Genomic DNA, 21,601 nt, shown 5'->3' with positions numbered 1-21,601 from the left:
TATATTGAGAAACAAGTAGAAAATGGAATCCAGATTCAAAGAACATAAAAAGTCACCTTCACACGTTTTCGAACACTGCAAGTCAAATAAACACAACATAACCATAGAAAACACTCAAATACTAAATAAAGAAACAAACATAAACAAACGCAAAATTAAAGAAGCCTTACTTATACAACAACTTAAAAACAAAATAAACCAATATAAAGGAACGCCTTTATACCTATATTAATATAATAAAATAAATAAAATCATATATTCAAACATCTAATACTGCCCTCCACATTCCGACACTCAGTTACACAACCCCTTTCAAACATGTGGTCAGCTTCCGGTCAGTTACCTCTTTCTTTGTGAACCTGATGATGACCGAAGAAGGTCGAAACGTTGTTCGCTCTTCTATGTAAAATATTTTCTCAACCCAAACGAGCCGTTTTTGCATATAAATAGTGGGATTATGTCACATTGTAAGGCACTCACGGTTGAAAGACTGATTATGTTTGTTGTTCGAATTCCCTTCACACCAAACATGCTCGCCCTTTCAGCCGTGGAGGAGTTATAATGTGGCGGTTAATCCCATTATTCGTTGGCAAAAGAATAGCCCAAGAGTCGACCGCTGAGTGGTGATGATTAGTTGCCTTTCCTCAAGTCTTACACTACTAAATTAGGGACGGCTAGCACAGATAGCCCTCGAGTAGCTTTGAGCGTGATTCAAAATAAACCAAACAATCAAGTTAGCTTAATGATTTATTTGAGAAAAGATTAAGACTGTGTTTCACTAGCATACTTTTAAAAAATAAATATAGAACAGAGAAGCGTTATTTCTGTCTGATTGTTGTATCTGTTTGAACACACGTGTCTATAATATTTTAATGATAACATGTTTCTTAGCTACACAGTGGGTTATGTTTGTTCTGCTTACCTCGGATAATTACGAGCCACGGATTTAGGGGTTGACAAAGTGGCCTTGAACGCTAGATATATTCTCGATAATTACGACAATGACTGACATTATTCATAATACCGCTGAAAGTGTAAATTGGTTAATGTTGATGTTTTGAATTAAGCACAAAGCCACACAACGGGCAATCTGTGCTTTGCCCACCGCGGGTATCGAAACCCGGTTTTTAACGTTGTAAGTTTCGCAGACATACCGCTGAGCCACTGGAGGGAGGTGTAAACTATTTTTTTTTTAATTTTGCTCAAAGCTACTCGAGTGCTGTCTGGGCTAACTGTCTCTAATTAACCACTGCTAGACTACAGAAAAGACGGATAATAAAAACAACCTTCCGCCAATTCTTGGGCTGATGTTTTACCAAAGAATAATGAAATTGACCGAAATATTTTAACTCTCTCACGGCTGAAAAGGCGAGCATGTGTGACGGGAATTGGAACCCGCTACCCTCAGATTAGAGTCGAGCGCCCAAACCACCTGGCCATACCGGGTCGCAGTTAGTTGAAAGAATCGAAATATCACTATATTTAATAGGTTTTAAATCAATAATTTATCCGTTAATTAATTCATTTAGAATTAAGTCGTCTTCAAAGAATGCTTAACAGCAAGTCATTAGCTAATTAGTCCCCCGTGGCTTTGTTGTAAGAAAACAGACATAACACACAAACACACCCTAAAACAAACTGTTTTTCAGTGTGTCTCAACGTGTGTCATAAATGGAACGTGTATGTTCATATAGCAAAGCCCCGTCGCATACCGCTCTCCCATTGGGCTGTCAATTTTTAAATACTATATTAACAGAAGAAATATATTCTTGAGGCTTTTAATTTCCAAACTTATAAAATAATTCTCTATATGGTAGTAATTATTAAACGCGTAAAAAAGAAGGCAAAATTATAAGACATTACAGTTTAATATTTTTCCCTAGCGGTTGATAAAAAAGAGAGATAAGCGTACGAATTTGTATGAAACTCAGGCAGGCTTAGATATTTATATTTTGTACTTACAACAAAGCTACTGAGACAAGGCCTCCAGTGAATTTGTAGCAAGTTTACACACATGTACATCGTTAAACGACGTGGAATGAAACCATGTGATGGATGACGTACATAACACAGCTTTGTGCTAAGATGAAAAAAGTTTCTGTCTTTCAATATAAGAAGTCTTACATCTAAGTGAGTAATTTAGTGATGTTACAAAATAACTATAACGCTCTTATTTGTCGGTAACTTATAATATTCAGTTAACGAAAGAACTTAATTAAGTAAGATAAGCGACATAAACATTCCTGACAGGAACAAGACAATAGTGGGTTTATGTTTGTTTGTTTGTTTTTGAATTTCGCGCAACGCTACACGACGGCAATTTGTGGTAGTCGTCCATAACGTAGCAGTGTAAGACTAAAGGACAGGCAAGTAGTCATCACCACCCACTGCCAGCTCTTAGGCTATTGTTTACTAACCAATATTGGGATTAACCTTCACGTTATAACGCCCCCACAGCTGGAAGTGGTTTTGGTGTGACGGAGATTCGAACCCGCGACCCTCATATAAGGAGTAAAGCATGCATAACCACTTGTCCATGCCGGGCGTGATGGTTAGTGTATTACATCAAACATGATTTATTGATCTTGTGCTTTGAGTACAAAACAGTCACTTTATAGTCATTTAACTGCATGATAGAATAAATAGATATAACAGAGTAAATATATACGGATTTGTCAGCTAGTAGTAAAATCCAGTGATCAAAAACTGTGAAGTTATTTCTGTTTTAATTTTGAACTTAAATAAGTTATCCACATTACATTTTGATAAACAAATTTGTTTGTTTGTTTGTTTTTGAATTTCAAGCAAAGCTATTCGAAAGCTATCTGCGCTAGCAGTTCCTAATTTAGCAGTGTAAGACTACAGGGAAGGCAGCTAGGCAATACCACTCACCGCCAACTTTTGGAGTACTCTTTTACCAAAGAATAATGGGATTGACCATTACAATATAACGCTCCAACGGCTGAATAGGCGAGACTGTTTGGTGAGACAGGGATTCGAACCCGCGACCCTCAGATTACGAGTGAAGTGCCTCATGTACCTGGCCATGCCGGGCCGAGAGATTGTTAAGAGCTTAACCAATCAGGTGTTTAACCTGGGATACAGACAAAGCCTCATCCAGATTTTATTTGTAGTCTACTTTTTTATTCTTTATTACGTTTTTTGAAGACATCTTGAAAGTTTGCTTGCATGTAATTTTAGATCTGTTTGTTTCAAAGTGAGAATCTAATTAATTAGGTAATTTGGTAATTATGGATTGCATTTTTTAAGATTAGAAATTACACATTGTTGCAAAAGAAGTCTGTACTTTGTTGCACAGAATTTGTGTCTCATTAGAAAGAAATGGTTCTATTTGAATAAAACAATTGTCAAGCACATTTTTCAGTCGAATACAATAATCTAAAAATCTTCAAAATATGATTAGAAAATTCAAAATAGAATTATACGGAAAACAAAACAATTTTGTCTGAACACTAAACAAAAATGACGTTTCAAATAATGTAAAGAAAACTTAGAGTAATTATCCACAGGTGAAACATCGTTCAAAACATTTTTTTAAATATTTTAATAAATGAGAGACATTTGGTGGTCGACTTCATCTGATTACCACAAAGAAGGCAACTTTGTTTTCAGGTGTGAATCAGTGACCATAGAGGTGAAATATTAACCTGAACACGTTTAAAGTGCATTTAAATAACTATATACGAGATTCAATTCTTACATTTACTTGAAAAACAACATGAAATGTTAAAATATATAAACATTTTGTGTTGTGGATGATACATGATATCTGTGTTTTAAATAAAACGTATTTATTTAAATATCAATGTATATATCTCATTAGGGAGGATTTGGTAAGATCGATTGTTCTATTTCTTGAATTATTTTCTAGGGAGACAGTGGTAGACCTCTAGTGGCACCAAAAGATAATAAGTGTACTGTTTATGGGCTGGTATCGTGGGGCCCTCTAGTTTGTGGTATCAAGCAGGAGCCAACCGTCTACATGCGAGTGTCAGCATTTCGTCAATGGATTGATTAAACCATATCTTCAAACTGAAAACAAAAGTCAGAATTATACAAACATGTTTAAATGATTCTATTCAAAACGTTTAATGATTCTTCAGGAAATACTTCAAATTCTGTTACTTTCTAGTACAGGCCAAAATAATTTTAAGATTTCTGGAATTACTCAAAACTGTTTTCAATTTTCTGGAATTATTCTCTTTTCCTCAAAAAATTCCGTAACTTTTCAGGTTTTTATTTCTCTAACTGTCTGAAAGTTCCTCATATTTGTTGTAACTTTCATAACCTTCCCTGAAGTCGTAGTGACTTTCAGAAATTTCCATAAAATCTTTGTAATTTTCTGAAATTTCTTAAAACTATTAGTAATTTTCTAGAACTACCTCAAACATTTTGTAAATACTTTGAACTTAGTCAAGCTACTTGAAATTAGATTTAACGTCAGTGTAACGATAAATAATCCTTTTCTTACGTGACACAACAAACATTTCTGTGAGAAAAAAAAAAGGATTTCAGCGGTTATCTAGAAATTGTGGTTTACTTCTCATCAAAATAAGCTACCTATATAGCTCAGAACAAAAGCTGACTCAGTAAAACTACATTTCTATATTAATAAACTGTTTTCCAGTTCAGTTTTTATTTCTCAATCTAAAACCAATCAACTTAAATGCTCATTTTCTTATTCTTAACATATAGTAAAAAAGTTTATTAATATAAAACGGTGGATTTAATTAACGAGAAACAACACTTTCAGGTGAACCCTTTGGAACTCTATACAGCTCTGAACATACTATTTTTATACAAGAAACACATAGTTCATGCCACAACTAGCATAATCTTGAATAATGTTTTATTCAAAATTCTTCTGGTTAAAATACTGAAAGCACAAAAAAAAAATAATACAGTATTATAGCACAACAATAATTTTTACCTAATGTGGAAATAACTTTACATATTGAGTGCTTTATTCTCAAGATACGAACAAGGAAAGCAAACTTAAAGTACATACGGAGTTTGGCTCCACAGACCACACACTGTCGAGCCACTGGTAGCGTACTTTGTCAAATTCCTGTCGCCACAACATTAGAACATGAAGATCTGGTCCTGATGGTGCACCTTCTCCAGATGATAAAGCATTAACAAACTCTGTATCTTTTCTTGAAAAATAAACATAAACCTGTGGGAGAAGACTTCCTTAAGTACCTATATTTATACACAGACAAAAAGGAAAACTGTAAAATAAAATAAATCATTTAAAGATCACTCATCAAAACAGACTTATCATCTCTTAACACATTGGCTCCTAAACCTATTTTGCCAATACTTTCCAAGATCTCTCTTGTAATTTTACAATTACTTTTTAAAGAAGAGTATACATGTAACTGTTGTATCCCAGCCAATATGTGTGCGTTTTCTTATATCAAAGCCACATCAGGCTATCTACTGTGTCCACTGAAGGGAATTGAACTCTGATTTTAAGCATTGTAAATACAAAGATTTAAGCTGTCTAGGGATCACAGCCAATAAATGGCCCTTTAAAAAGAAGATAGAGCTTGACTCACTGGAGAGTCGAGTGGAAGCCATCTGTTAAGGATAATGGTATCTGTGTAATCTTACAGTTGAAAAAAACAACAAGAATTAAAACTGTTCAAACAATCAATTGGAACAAGTGAATTATTTGGTAAGAAGAATACAATTGCACAATTCTACTTAAGATAGTTCATTACACTATAAAGTATTTCAAGTTATTAAAATAACATTTGTTAAAAAAAACACCTACTCAACTCCCCTTCTTACAATCTCATAACTAGACACACTAATTACATGTGTTATTTGTAACACACATGAAAAGTTATATTCAGTTCCATTATTAAGTACTCCCGTGGAAATGTATTATACAGGACTTAAAATTAATGGGAAACCAGGGGTCAATGGCCCTATAAAGTGTCTGATAGGCAAACTACCTGGCCTTTAGATTCAAATGAGTCATTAAAAGTTCGATTTCACACAAACTGATCTAAGTGTTTCTCAACCAAGGAGTACTTATGACAAACCATAAATGGACCTTCCCAAAATCATAAACACTCCTCAGACATGGACAGTCCAGAAGCATGCCTATGAATGGCTTGTGTATTCAAAGTAAATGCACTTTCATTAATAAGAATGTCATTACTTCATTCAATTTTAAACCATTTGTATTAGTGTAATGAAATTGATAAACCATAAATGGACCTTCCCAAAATCATAAACACTCCTCAGACATGGACAGTCCAGAAGCATGCCTATGAATGGCTTGTGTATTCAAAGTAAATGCACTTTCATTAATAAGAATGTCATTACTTCATTCAATTTTTAAACCATTTGTATTAGTGTAATGAAATTGATATAAAAATTTCGAATACAGAGTGATTATTGAACTTTAATAAAAATGACCACTGTATTAAATCAAAATGGTATGACTTTTGAAACTTTGTCTATATGATACCAAGCCTACATCAAAGCTCACACACTCAAGTAATTTATGTACAATTTCTTTGTTGTCAACACTTTCCAAAACAGACAAGTAAAACTTGCAAACTTGTAAGTTGTTTGGAGAATCTATTTTACTGTATGCACATTGTTTGTAAGTGTATTCATAATAGGCCAAACACTTTTGAATTCAAAGAAGGAGGCTGCACTAGCCAAAAATAAAAAAAACAACATAATACTACTGTTTTACCAATCATGTCACAAACAGAAACCACCGATTACTATAGTGCACAATGGGCTGATTACAATTGCATACAATCAAGTTGATAATGTCATTGTGTAGAATTGATTCTGGTTCAAACACTCAATTCAATTACTGGTAAAATGCTATAGAATATAAAATAATAACTTAAAATGAACACAAAATAATGACTTAAAAACAGGCATAATAATGCAGCTCTTATGATCATTTCTCTAATAAATTTTCCACATCTATTTCATTACTTAACCTCCTCAAGCATAACAAGAAAGGTCAGCCATATGTTGCTTCCATCTCCAGGAATAAATAAGGAGGAAATATCTCACTTGTAACCTCTTTGACCTACTGCTGGCTGTATCAGCCAGCTCTGATGAGAGAGAGAGAGAGGATTTAGCAAGATGATGAAGACCAACACCAATTTAAGATCTTGCCTGGAAGCTGGCAGGATCACTGATCAACTTATGGTCATGTTCCCATTGCCTTCAATAAATGACTCTGATCCCAGAAAAGCTATCCATCTTTGGAATTCAGAATCATTTCAACAAGGATACTAAATGCTGGCAGGGTCCAAACTGAAAAACTGGAGAAAAAACAAATAAAGGAAGAATCCAAAAAATGGATGTTGAGACATCCTCGGACTGATGTACACTAAATTTCCTTTCATTATTTACTTTGATCAGGAAAGAAAACTAACCTGAGTTTAGTTCAACACAACTTAAGCCATTTTTGAAGCATTTGTATGTTTCCAAATTTTGCTAATTTGAGGATTTTGTTTATTACATATCGAAATTCGTGAACAACTAATTAACAGACATTTGTGGTGATGTAAATTGTATAATTTTTCCATATCTCCATCAAAAGTGTGACATTGTGTTGACAGATATGTGTCAGCTAGATAATAAATAGTTATATGAAAATAAGGATAGATTACACTAACAGCAATGCATGGATTTTCTTCTGTTATTAAAGAACTAATTTAAACAGGAACAAAAAGTTACTGTTATACCATATTCTAACATGAAACAAAAATCATTTAAGCAGTCTGAGAAAATGAAATAATTTGACTTGTATTTTTTTCAAAATAAACTAAGATATATTGATATCCTTAGTTTTGTTATGATCTGATGAAGAGCACTAGTTCAAAACTTTATCCTTCTTTTACTTAAGAAACAAAAATAACTTGGTGATTGTTCAACCTGCAATCTAATTTCATGCAAAACACCAACTACAGAGCAACACATTTTTCCATGTTCACCACAAATATACCCAGAATATGAACACACACATTCCACACTTATTAACTGAATATGACCAAATTTTTCCAAGATGTGAAGACAATCGAGGAAGAAGAAGAAACTTGTTGGCATTCAGCACATCCCTCATTGTTTGGGGAACCAGTTCTCCCATGCTGAGTGTGGCTAAGGGGGATGTCGTAATCTCATTGAATATCAACAAAGATTCCATTTTCTTGTTTATTCTGTAACGTCTGCAAGTTTTGTGGGTCTTTGAATTATCAGGCTTTACCAGTCCAAAGGATGCATACGTGTTGTACTGAAAGGCCAACAGCAGGTAACGAAGACGAGAAGGCTCCACTTGACTAAAGATTAGTGCATTGACTTTATTGTCAGGCCATTCATTTAAAAATTCCTCCAAGGTATCATCATTCGCATCTACTATTGTTTTATAGGGGAAAAGTTTATGGGTAAACTCAATGATTCGCCGAAGGCTTATTTGGTTATCCTTATAGTGAATAGGTCTACCATCAATAACCCGAAGGAGATATGGAAGTGAGTTCACTCCAATCTTCTTTGTAAGGGCTGGTTCCTTCTGCACATGAATAGTTCCTAGGCCAAGCCCTAAGAAAATGAAAACGTCATGCAAGTTTCAAGTATCTGTACTAAAGTACACATGTTTTTCAAAATGTTTATTCAATTAATTAACAGCAAATGACACACAGTTTTAATTCCTTTTAAGTGAAGTAATACTATTTGTGATAAACTTATTTTTAATGCTACAAAAAAATAAAAAAATAACATTATCTGGAAGGTTTACATATTCTAGAAAATTCTTTAGCACATAAATTTTAATTTCAAATCTGTTTTAGAAACCACACAGTTTTTGCACGGACTGTTTTCAACCCTTTCATTACCAGCACTACTCACCTAATACCACATATCAGTAAAGTACCTTGTACACAAAATAACCAACAGGGGATCTTCAGTCCGTAAAGTACCTTGTACACGAAATAACCAACAGGGGATCTTCAGTGGCTGTTGTACTTAAAAATCTTTCAGGCAGGATAAGAGTAAATTAATCAATGGGACCTTTTTCCTTTTTATTACTTTTATTATTTTTTATTTACACGTATATACCAGATTCAATTTCATTACCCATCACAAATTCTACCAGCTAACCCTCAAATTAAACTTATTTTAGGTAGGATTAGAGTACATTTATCTATGAAACATTGGGTATGGTCAAATATATAGAAAGGATTTGATCTCTTGAGCACAAGATTATAATTATATCTCAAATAAGTCAAGAGTGTTGAAACTATGAGCTAAAAGTTTGTAACTGAAAAAAGACATAAACAAAAAGAGTAAAAAAGTGATATTTTTATACCTTTCTAAACTTGAATTTCAGATGTACACCTGAAAGGTGTTCACTGATCATATCAGGGTTAATAGATTTCACAGGTTTACTGAGAAGCCAGATACTTTTTTTTTAATACTTTTCTCTGTCAATGAAATCCATGTATGAATTTATTTTCATTACTTTTATCTTTTTATCCAATACAGAATTCAGTGTAAAGAACAGACCTGTGTTAAATAATTTATCTTTTATATTTAAAATACAGCAGTAATTAGTGGAGTTAATTGTGAAACTCATGCAAGTTTTGTTTGAATTTTATTGTGAGACTCACATGGTATTAAGGACTGTGTGAGAAATTTGGAAAAATGTGTTCAAAAAACCAGATAACGTAATTCTAACACTGACACAATAAACAACTTTGATTATGTTCATCAAATACCTGCAACTATATGGTTTCATAACTTGAAGCTTTCTAAAGACTTGTTTTGTGGATGCACATGATCATGTTACACTCATCACCAACTATAAAATCTGAAATATGCTTGGTAACAAATATACAAGGAATAGCTCAAGGCAGATCTCAAATCTGTCCTCTTTGTGTGGTGATATTAAGAGATGGTTCAAGCCAGCCATTCTGGCATATTGTAAATATCTATTATTTGAACATCATGAATATGAGTTTCCAATTCAACAACATCTCAGATGAAGATTCATCTCATGTTTATTAACATCCCAACAATCATCATCTTATTTAGCAAAGTATGTTGCAGACATTATTTTAATTCATTTCAGACGAAGATTCATCTCATTTTTATTCACATCCTAAGAACCATCTTCTCATTTACCAATGTTTGTTGCAGACATTATTTTAATTCATCTCAGAGAAAGATCCATCTCATTTTTATTAACATCCTAACAACCATCTTCTCATTTACCAATGTTTGTTGCAGACATTATTTTGATTCATCTCCGATCCTTGACTCGGCAGTTACTCTTTCGTGATTGTGATGCATGCTATCTGTCACAGAGACAAAACACAGTGGACACATAGTAACTAACAGAACCGTTTGTCAACGAGAATGTACCACATTTTCAATGTATGAGAAAAACTTCATTTCTTTCTGTAAAATGTGCTCCTCTTAAAAGTAGATACGACTAGATTGTAATTCTTAAGCATTCATTCTGGTGGATACTAGAAATATTTACCAATAAAAGTTCAATAATTTTGAGGAAAGTTAACAAAGTATTAATGTATAAATTATTTCAGATACAATTTTTATAATGCTTTATTATGTTTTACAACCATTTTTAAAAGCCATCAAAAGCAAATTATACAGACTAGAATTTGAGCCTTATATTCACATATACAAGAAATATATATCAAACCAAAAATTCAAAACTACAGTATTGTAGGTGCAAGAACACACTGCTGTTCCATGCTGCTAACAAATAATTTACAAGAAATTACATATTTACAACTTTTGGCATTATTCAACATCTATCTATTTTTGGTATAGCAGGTTAAATTGTAGTTCATATTAGTTTTAATTATCAGCTTACTGCTTAAAGTATTAGCAGTTTCTCAAGGTAGTGGAACATCATGGTCAATTTCTAATTTAAAATATTTTCAAGCATATAAATTCAAACTCAGTTGAGCAAAGAAAAATGTATTTAGTATAATTTATAATGTATAAAAATTTTTATATGTTGTTTTTTAAACATAAAATGGATTGAAACTTTAAAATATTATTACAACATGGAAATAAAACTTTGAAGACACTTTTCTAGCCAGTTATTCCATTTACTATTAAACCAATAAATGACACTTATTCTTTCAAAAGTAACTTCAAGAGAACAATTGTCTAGTGAAATATACTCATGATTATGTGAAATGAATATAAACTAAAGCTCTCTTATGAAAGCTTTATACCGTTTTGTATATACATACCTTTTGATTCTAGCTAACTTTTGCCAGACATGTTCAACGTGAATACAAGGTAAACTAAAATCATTGTAGAAAAGGATCAGATATGGCTTTCTCACACTTCCTGGAATGATTTGGTTTTTATACGTCCTAAAATAATTGTTCCAAGTTAAAGTTACATAATTATTTAAACTGATATTAATCATAGTATTTTCCTAGTATACTCTTCCTATAATAAAAGCTTATTTTTATTATTTACATTGCTTCATATAAGTTACTAAAGAAGTGTAAAATTAAAAACATCCATAAAACACATTACACTTGTTATCAATAACAACATTTAGAACAATTTAATGTTCTTAATCCATGATAGGTTGTCATTGTTTAGAATCAAGCACAAAGCTACACAATGGGCTTTCTGAGCTCTGCCCTGGAATGGTATCAAAACCCTGTTTCTAGCAGTGCATGTCCCCAGACATGCTGCTGTGCTACAAACGGACTTTTCAAATTAAGGTATTAAGAATAGAATAGTAATTGCTGTAGTGATCTTGTAAAACTCATTTATTTTTATCTGCTACCATTATACTAAAAACAATTTGTGTATATTCGTCTCTATAACACAGGATACAGATATGTCTGGGCACCATTTACTGCAATGACAATGTTTATTTATTTATTTATTTTTTCAACTGTATTCTGCCAGTGATTTAACCCCTTGTGTACCCTGATTCTATTCAAAGTAACATTCAATATGTTTTTTAAATTTGAGTTGGAAAACATTAACAAGTAGACAGTTAGATATGATATTCAATTTTGGAACAGGAGTCCCATGTTGCACAAACCTGCTTGAGTACTTTAACAGCAGGAACAATATGATAAAAATAATAATAATTTTCCAGTTCATTCAACCTCAACTAAAGCACTGGAATCATCACTTTTCCAAATCACCTTACAGTGCTGATTTCACAACAATTCATGTTAAAATAGAGAAAATACCAGATACAGTGTAAAGTGCTCCCATGAAAAACTCGAGATACACATTTAGGAAGTTGTACAGGTTATTGAAATACAACTTACAAAGTGTTTGATGGACAAAAGTATTTTTATTTTTCACCCAAAACTTAGTATTACATAAGTATAATGTGCTTCCATACTCAACTATCCACAAGTTATGTAACTTACTTTACGACACCACTTTAGTTGGGCAATTAGAACAAGGAAATCAATAGGTATTTTTCTTTATAAAATATTGTAAAATGAAGAAATTACACAGATACTGTCTTACTTTGAAGTGATTGTGTATTTGTGATAAACCAGTCCTCCATTAAAAGGAAACTGAAACTTAAATCAATACTTAATAAGTAACACTTGAAAGTTATATATTTCCTGTATAGTTGCTGACGATTTTACTTCTAATGTTTCATAAGGGTCTCTAATGCAATAAACTACTTCAATTATAACTAAAAATGAGCTAACACACAATGATTTTAGTCCACGCATATCGTAAAAAAATTATTAAACACAACCTCTGTTACCACAAACTCCATCTACATCGAACCCTACTATATAAGGCAATTATTCGTTAGACTGACATAACTGATATATGTTAGTATCTTCTAGCAAAGGTTCCTTCTTATTTCGTGTGTGAGAGTGAATTCTCTCTTAAAGCCCAAGAGTTGGGGGTGAGTATTGATGACTAGTTGCCTTCCCTCTAGTCTTACACTGCTAAATGAGGGACGGCTAGCGCAGATAGCCCTCGTGTAGCTTTCGCGCGAAATTCGACAATAAACAAACAAATCTTAAATTTCAATAAAATGTTCACTACTGGTGAAAGTATTTATTACGTTCAATACAAAACATCTATATAATCAGCGTTGACTCTAAGAATATTTGAGTACTTGTATATTAGATTGTTTGCAACGCTGTTATTTATATTCACAGTTTTAGAATAATAGATTGATAAAAGCCAAATTTTTTATTTTAGGCATGCGATGTTGGTAAAAGTTGCGAATTCTTTTGTTTTTGTCATTTTACGAGATGGTACAGATTCACTTGAATCAATTGGTAGCTCAATGACTTCTAGGCATACTACAATTTTATCATTATCTTCTTCTTTTTAACCCCTTTTACCCGTAACTCAGCAATAAATCTGCTAAGTTTCTAATTCCATAGTGTGCACAACACAGATTGCCTGCCCATCGTATAACTTTGAGCTCAACCACGCGATTATAATGAAATGATTTATTATTTGATTAAGTATCTTCATTGTTTGTAACATTTGACGCCTTGATCCCAATAATACTGTTGCAAACTCTATTTTAAATATTTTAAGTTAAATGTTTACTAACAGAAAAAATACGTACTATTTACTGTTTAATTTAACAATTTCGAAGTTTCTTGTAATATACAGAAACAATAATGACGTAAATACGAGAGATTAAACTTTTAAGTAATTTTAATGAATATATAAACACTCTGTATTAACAGTTATCGCATCAACATTTTGCTATTCATGTGCTTCCTTAACGTGTTTACAAGTCAAATATAATTTCGGTTGAATTTAGACCTAAATTAGAATCAGAATTTATGTTGAAAGGTACATTCATAATATAGGCCTAGAAGTGAACGAGCTGTAGCAAATGTTTATTGTAGCAATAAATTAAATCACTGTCATTTTGTAGACTGGACTTGTGTTTTTACTAAATAATCGAAAACATCCCGATCAACCACAGAACACAATTTAACACTGATGTAGTTGGAATATTTTTGTGAAAATTTATGTTGACTAAACTTTCAAAACGGATAATTCGATAATGAAGCGGTATCGAAATTTGATTAGAAATATTGAAACAAAATAAGGCGAACAGAAAGAGGTCGTTCGTTTGCTTTTGAATTTCGCGCAAAGCAACTCAAGGGCGATATGCGTTAGCTGTCCCTAATTTAGCTAGTTATCACCACCCACTGCCAACTGTTATGGCTACTCTTTTACCAACGAATAGTGGGATTGAACGTCACATTATAACGTCCGTATGGCAGAAAGGGCGAGCATGTTTGGTGCAACAGGGATTCGAACCCACAACCTTAAGGTTAGGAGTCGACGTCTTAAACCACCTTGCTATGCCGTGCAAACAGAGAAAGAAAAATTAAATTACCAACAAGGAAGAGTAAAAAAATAAATACTGAAAAAATAAAATAAGAAAAAGATTCAAAAATGTTAAAAACAACAAAAAAATCTAAAAAGAAGAGCACGAAATTCAAATATATACATATGACCGAAAATGAAGGCAAAGAAAATTTTAGAAAAAAATTTTTAGAGCAGGACGACGTCGATTTATTTGTTCAAACATGTCAGTTATTTTTTTGTTAAACTTTTTTCTTTTGTTTATTCCATTTTTAAGGAAAGAGGCAGTCGGTTTTTAGTATCTGAAAAGATGTATTATTTTGATTTATTTAAATTTTATCGTTTTTTAAAGATCTTAAGTCATGTGAAATTAGTTTGATGCTGCATGAAAATACACACTTATCTCGATATTAAAATTTTTTATTAAAAATACCAAGGCCAGAGACTTCGATTTTTCGAGAAAAAAACCTGATTTTTTTAAAATAGAAAATTGTATTGGAAGTGGGTTTTAACTTTTTTTTAAAACAGTGAACCGTAGCAACTTTTGTCCTATCAAAACAAATTCAATCTCGCTTTTAAAAAATTGATTTTGTGAAAATAAGTCCTTTGTATTATTTGTTTTCGTCTTCAAATAAAATTATCCTTTCGCTTTGGATTTCAAAAATCCAATTTTATTGCCAAAGTTCTCATTTTTTTTAGCCTTACGAATTTTAAGAGCATTTTGCCAATATATTTCACCCTTCTGTTGCAGATACGCTCAAACAGTTAGGAATTTAACACTTTACCGAATTTATAAGATTATAAGGTTGTGTCTGACACTTTACCAAATTTACAAGATTATAAGGTTGTGTCTGTTTCTCAAAGTATTTTATTTTGATTTTATTGAAAAATGAACTTGATTTATGTATTCTAAATACATCTTGTGTGGGTATTAATACTTTAATCGTTAACAGTTCCACGGTACAATTGGGCAACATGAATAATAGATTTCCATGCGAGTTAGCATGCACACACGTACTGACTGATTGGCATGCATCGTTCTTTCAATTACCTAAATTGTCAAACTATCTACTTCGAGACAGTTCAGTTCCTTTCCTATTTAACAACTTTTGCACCATAGATAATGTATGAAATTCTGCTGAAACTTCAATGTGATACACCAAACCTTCATTACTGTAAACTTTATTTTATTCATAAAATGTTTTACACAAATATTAATGAACAGAAACAAGTTTTATTGCAAATGCACATTTTACAAAGTTTAGATGATCTGTACAAGTTTAATGCCACAACTAAAATAAATTTTTTACCTTAGAAAATAAAATTTAAAATTGCTATGTTTGACTGTAGTAGTTCATTTACAGAAATAGGTTATTTCTTTGGACTTCCAAAATGCTAAATTTGCACAATGAAAACTACATGTATTACAGAAGGCAGCCTTCTTTAAAATTAAATGTTACTTTTTTGTTATTTTAAGAACCCTGATATATATCACTGTCAATAATTACCTCCATGTTAAAAACAGACCAATAATTATTCAAGACTGGTGTTTAACAATTCTTAAAAAGATGTGTTGCTATTCATTGAAACCCGAAAGAAAAATGTTAGTAACAGTTCTGGTTGCCATGACATTTCCATAAACATGTCTGTGTTATTACAACTTTATTTTTATATTTAAAACAGTGCAAACATATTCATTACTTTTCAGCCTTTGGTTGTTAATAATAATAATTATAATAATATGCACTTGCTTGTTGTTCCTCAAATAAAAAAAAAACAAAACAAAACAAACTCTTACAAGAAACATTTTCTGGATGTAATAAGTACCCTGATCTACTCAGAAGATTAAAAAGTTGTAAGGCTTTACTGTCTTGCAGTTTTATTTAAGCAGACACAGTTCCTTCTGCTGGTACAGAACCTACATCATTTGACTGTAGAGTTGGATTCTAAAAACAAGAAAAAAGTATATTAAGTAAGCATTTAAAAACAAAAAAAACACCAATTAAAGACAGGATAAATTATCTTATACCATTAAGTTTAGAAGCATTTTCAAAAAGTTAGTCTAGATCCAAATTTGAATTCTGGATCACACTGAAGCATTTTTCATAAGGAGTTCAGTCACTCTTGTAGTATTGGATTAACAACTTTGTAAAATCTGATCATGTTAAGATTGAAACTCATACTATAAAATACTCCAGATCGTTGACCATTCTGAATGTTAAGAGGATATTTTGAGTTCACAAAGGTTAAATTTGATGGCATCCAATATAAATACATGCAATCTTAAAAAGGTGCAGTGGAATGAGGGTATGTAATCTCTGATTGCTTATTCTTAAGTTCTTGAAAACATAAGTAACAATAAAACCAAAAACTTGGTTTAAGTATTTAAGTTTTAAATAATACAATGTTTGTTGCACAAACTGTTAAAAAATACTGTTCCTCACCAATACACAAATTACCTATTATTCTGTCAAGATCAGTTTTAAAACTCGCATGCCAATAAAAAACCAACCTAAGCATTCATCATATTTCTGTATCTAGTTACACTATCATAAAACTTCTTATAAGGTTGGTTAGCACAAAACTTACAAAAATAAACATGATGTCACCTTTGATACAAGTTAAGATATGTGAAGAGTCCTTGCGAGCTGTCGTTTAGGGATCAACTTCAGCAATCTCATTTATATCCCCTTACCATTGCTTATATTTTCTCCAACAAAAATATGTTAAGCAATTTAAATGTATCTCCATAAGATAACTCCAACTTCAAACTTGAACCACACAAACAGCTTTTTCTGGACTCCCTTTAACAACTCAATTCTCTTTCTTAAATAATATGCTAGAATCTTATGGAGTGAACACCCTTAAGATTTATAGTCAGATTCTATACAGAAAATAGATATTCTATTTGTTTTATAACTGGTTAACATATTGTCTAGAAGGCTGTAGAACTTCTTAATACCTATGCCTAGATCTTTTTCCTCATAAATGTCAACTAGTTTCTATAGCAGTAAGAACAATTAGTGTTGTGATAACATTTATATAAGAAAGGTTATGTATACTGGTTAAAGTCAAATGTCAGGTATCAAAGTTCAAAGGGTCTGCATGTTTTTCTGGATGTTTTCAAATGTTAAACTACTTACAGTTCTTCCCTGTAGTCCTCTCAAAACTGCCATAATTTTGGGCCATAATCCAGAAATCAAAATGGGCTTTTAAGCCACCTGAAAAAAAAAAAACTTATGCTTTTTTGTAACAAAAGATTCAATTAACATGTCCTTAGATTCCCAATATTTAGTTTGATGCATTTTGGAGGTTCAAATAAGATAGACTTGAATATCAAATCCCATAAACATCAACACTTAAGGGCATATAATGTCTTAGTCATCTGCTGTAAATGATAGTGCTAAAAAGTACACTCCATGAGGAGGGAATGTCACAAAAAAAGGTTATGGCTAGTTCAGAATGTTTGATCATCTTAAGTTGGGTGACCTGAAGTCAAATACTGTCCTTAACTTTATTCATGGCTTTTGCTATTTCATCACAGTCAGTTGTAGTTTTATAACTGGAGTGGTCAATGTATTCTAAAGATTGCTGGAATCAACTGAAAATTAGAATATCTAGACCAAAGGAAAGTCCAATCGTCTTTGTAAACACAATAGAACAACCTCTAAAAGATACAATGTTGGCATGTTAAATACCAGCGAAGATTCACTTTTCTCCAGAGCCATCAAAAAGTGTTTTCATACCAGCAGAAAACAACATTATGAGTTTGAATAAACCACCAGACATCAGATGTGTCGACATCTGGGATAAAGAGTGGGAAATATAAGAGCAAACAATCGGTCTGCTGAGGCCCAAGCTGGCAGATGATGCAAGGCATCCAGAGATATTAGCAGACTGTCATATTTTCTTTGTTTTTAGCATAATTAAGGTAATTCATTGTTATTATACAGCCACATATGCAATGTGTGTTTTGTGTATCACAGTGTGTAATACAAGAAAATATAGGACTAATTCATGATATTTTTTGATGGAGAAATGATACTGAATGGGAACTGACTGAAATCTTATTACATGATAAAAGGGTTAACTGTTGTTCCAAAGGCACATGTACCCATCTTCTATGACTGGTGTTGCTTACTGTTGCAAAGCAAATTGTCTTAACGATTCACCAGTGTTCCACCAAATGTGCCATTGCACAAGATGAGCTCCTAGCCGTCAACTTTGGAACACTCAAAAGTTGGTTTATTAAGGTTCCAGACAGGATCAATGGCAGATAATTCACTTGTTCTTTCTCTGCAAGATCACTGAGAAGCTTGCTATCTCAGTAGGCTACAAGTGACAGTTGGCTGGAACTGTTCCTTTGAGTTTTTGAGAAATTCTTTACAAAAGTGGTTTAGATCTTCGGATTGAAGAACTGTTGAAAACTGGCTTCTACACATCATGATCAAAACTGATCTGTGGCAGTAACAACAAATGTTGCCCTTCAGTCACTCAACTTGGTTCTATGCACACCTCCTACTGAACTAGGAGTCATATTTCTTCTTGTCCTTATTGTAGCTGTAGAAGGTATCAATTGCTCCTCTATCCACCAACCTCATCATCACTGCTGTAGGATGATTCCCAACAACTGACAGTTTCATTCAGGTCTGCTGTTTCTGCTCTGGACACTATTTTCTGTCCACAATATCCAAATTTCATGTATTTAAGTAACTCCTAAATGTTAATGTAGATAAAATTAGGTGCAAACTACTTATACGTTGGAACAATGAATGAGTGAGATAGTGTAAATCAAAATTTCAAAAATAAGGATGACTAAAACACACTAAATTCACTTTATTACTATACATAAACTTTATAAATAAAAGAAAATCTGTGAGAGTTTTCTCCTTCTGAGCCCAAGCTGATTGTTCTTAATATAAAACATTTAAACACTCTTCCAGAATTACTTTAAAGGTTCTGATAACTTCCAAAACAAAGTAAGACTATTTTTAGATTACAGTGACAGTAAACTAAAGATAATTATATGACCAAAAGGCTGAAAACAATAAATGAGACTCACCTCATCACTAGTAAGTTTGCTGTTAGATGAAGCAGCAGCAGGATTTCCAATGCTGGATTCTCCCCCTCCTGACAGTTCTAAAGTCTGACCAGCATCACCACAAGCTGCTGTTTTAGTGCTTGAACCAGGTTCTGTAGTTAGTGAGGCAGCTGAAATGTTTGAAACTTCATCTCCTCCAGCAGTGTTGTCTGCACTGTCTACAGGATCTATTTTAGACTGTGGTGGCCCTCCACGAGATCCTCTGCGAGAAAGACCAGAACTACCTCTGAATCGAGGCCTATGAAATGGTTTTTTATCTTCTTTATTTCATTGGTTTTGTTTTTTTTTCTGGTTCATTTTCCTTAACAATAAAATTGCAAAATTATCCACGTATCTCAAGAAATATAAAACTAACATGAAATTAAGTACATATTTATGTATAATAAAACACCACACTTGCACAAACTACATGTTACATTTATTTTGTGATAATACTACCTTTCTTCAATCTAGGTATTTAAAATAAGTTTCTGTCTTTAGGGCAAACTGGCAAGATTTGGCAAGTTCAACTGAGTTAAACCCTATCCTTCCTATTCTTCAGTATTATTATTTTATGTGATTGCACCCAATTAACGTAGCGGTTGGGAATATGACCTACTATCAACCTATCATTCACAGAACACTTGGTACTTGTATAATAAAAAGTTGGGAATCTTGAATTAGTTCCTGGTCACTAAAATCTAAGTTTTTTTAAGTAACAAGTTACTTCCACTTGTCCTTGAATAAGCTGAGTACTTTACAAAAGCTTTGTAGATAACGTGACAAATGTTCAAACCTGGCACCATAAGTCAAGACAGCGAATCTTTGGTTGTATGGTATATAGAATGACGAAACATTGAACAGTACACAAACAAAATTCAAGTCAAAACATGTATGGGTGTGTTGGTAATTTTCTGTCGTTAAATGTTTTGGAAATATGCTTAAAATAAATTATGACACATCAATTGATAAATATTAGTATCAAACAATTCAAAACACATACCTTGATCAGCTGGGTAAGGTTTCAATCTTATAAACAAACTGTGCTCAGTAATGTTTTACTGTTTACATATTAGTTTAAAATATAAATCTTCCTACCATATGCTTTTGAGTTAAAAGTAATTTAAAATATTTATTTTTCCTATATTAGGCAGTAATTTTTAATTATTTCCATAGTTATAACTTATATTTGGTGTTAGTTTCTTGTTTTATGTTCAAGTATACGCATATCTAGGCTTAGTAATTCTAAATGTGGCTATTTTACTGTTGATAGAGCACTAATTTTATTTCTTCTAATATAAATTACAACTAATGAATGATTTGTTTTCAATTGGTCTACATTTATGATAATCAATATAAATAATATGCTTGCATTTGTCTTTTTTGGAACTTCTCTCACAAATTTTTCAATAAAATGCTACAAGTCTCATTTTTAGAAAGGCTTTTGTCTAAGAAGTTTGAATTACATATTTCCAATCACAATCACCTTACTTGTTTTTTTGCTAAGTTATGTTGTTTAATATAATGCAAAAAAGGCAAGTATTATATTAAATACAATTGGTAGGGACTTTCTCAACCTATTTAGGTCTAAAATATACAGGCACAGTTCATTTAAAACCATATACTTATTACATTGTGAACAAGCATTCAGATGTTTCTGAAAAAAATCAGATGAATTTATCTTTATTACAACTTATTAAACCTTCATTTTTGTGAGTTTTTGTTTTAACTCAAAACCATCTCATTCACTAAACATTCTTAACTGCTTCACAACTTACACTATTACATGTGTCACTTACTTAAGATGTAATTTTATTACATAAATAATCTATGGAAGTTTGATTGACTGCATAAAACGTTTTCAAATAGACTAAGATTTATCTATATAACACAATCAGTGTTTTTTGCATATGTATATATAACACAATGCCTCAAGATGGTATAGCTTAAACACTGTGTATAAAAATGATAAAGAAAATTCAAGCAAAGGTCATGAAAACTATCTCGGATGTTTTGCAGGTCTCAGTTAGTAACCTTATAATATTACAACATATTTTTTCCCAATTTTATTTTTTTGGGGTACTGTATTGTTTCAGAAATTCTGTGAATTCATTATCAATCAGAAGTACAATATTA

At 32.2% G+C, this 21,601-nt stretch overlaps 1 protein-coding gene and 2 long non-coding RNA genes across 8 annotated transcripts in view; 2 read left to right on the top strand and 1 right to left on the bottom strand.

Moving 5' to 3' along the window:
* Positions 1 to 21,601, top strand: part of LOC143227819 (chymotrypsin B-like) — an 83,907-nt gene that overhangs the window by 52,678 nt on the left and 9,628 nt on the right. The window lies entirely within an intron of this gene.
* On the top strand, positions 1,892 to 5,675 carry LOC143227823 (uncharacterized). The gene is made up of 2 exons (XR_013015100.1): positions 1,892 to 2,130; positions 3,893 to 5,675. It is a non-coding gene; the product is annotated as an uncharacterized LOC143227823 (long non-coding RNA).
* On the bottom strand, positions 3,796 to 13,016 carry LOC143227822 (uncharacterized). 6 transcript variants are annotated; one of them, XR_013015095.1, is made up of 5 exons: positions 12,550 to 13,016; positions 11,289 to 11,414; positions 8,032 to 8,604; positions 5,030 to 5,197; positions 3,796 to 4,053 (listed from the first exon to the last, which is right to left on the bottom strand). It is a non-coding gene; the product is annotated as an uncharacterized LOC143227822 (long non-coding RNA). The 6 variants fall into 6 exon arrangements; XR_013015094.1 differs by having other exon boundaries at positions 8,034 to 8,604; positions 12,791 to 13,016; XR_013015096.1 differs by having other exon boundaries at positions 12,800 to 13,016.

This window comes from Tachypleus tridentatus, chromosome 10 (assembly GCF_004210375.1).
Source record: "Tachypleus tridentatus isolate NWPU-2018 chromosome 10, ASM421037v1, whole genome shotgun sequence".
NCBI lineage: Eukaryota > Metazoa > Arthropoda > Merostomata > Xiphosura > Limulidae > Tachypleus > Tachypleus tridentatus.
This window is presented reverse-complemented; position numbering and strand designations above follow the sequence as displayed.